Source organism: Poromitra crassiceps (genome assembly GCF_964638095.1).
Source record: "Poromitra crassiceps genome assembly, contig: HAP1_SCAFFOLD_143, whole genome shotgun sequence".
NCBI lineage: Eukaryota > Metazoa > Chordata > Actinopteri > Beryciformes > Melamphaidae > Poromitra > Poromitra crassiceps.
In genome coordinates, this window is record NW_028152222.1 from 357,332 (window position 1) to 357,889 (window position 558).

Sequence of the window (558 nt, forward strand, 5' to 3'; positions counted from 1 at the left end):
TGTTTCCTCAGCTGCCGCAGGAAGAACAACCTCTGATGGGCCTTTTTTGTGATGGCGGTGATGTTGTCCTCCCACTTGAGGTCCTGGGAGATTATGGTTATCTAGGAACCTGAATGACTCCCCAGTAACTCACATGTTACATGTATGACCTGGGCTGGTGAGTGCCATAACATGTGTTCCTTTGTCTGGCCATTCTTGGGAGTGGGGGCGCTCTTGTGTTGCCTTCCGGTTCCCATAGGCTGGTTCATAACACACAACACAAAATATGACCAATTATATATTGTACATTATATAGATTATATATTATATACTACCAAGATGATTAAAACAATAGAATCATTTCTGTATCAACTCAGTGTGAGATATTTTTGCAAGAAAACATAATAGCCTACTGTGTATAGGCATATAATAATATATATAATTGCTTACGGTAAACAAAATGCACAAATACATTTTTGTCACATTGGTTTTGATGATTTCATCATTAAAATTTGCAAATGAAGCCATATCTTGTCAAAAGAAAAGTGCAAATTTGCACATTAGAAGACTTCTTCAGTG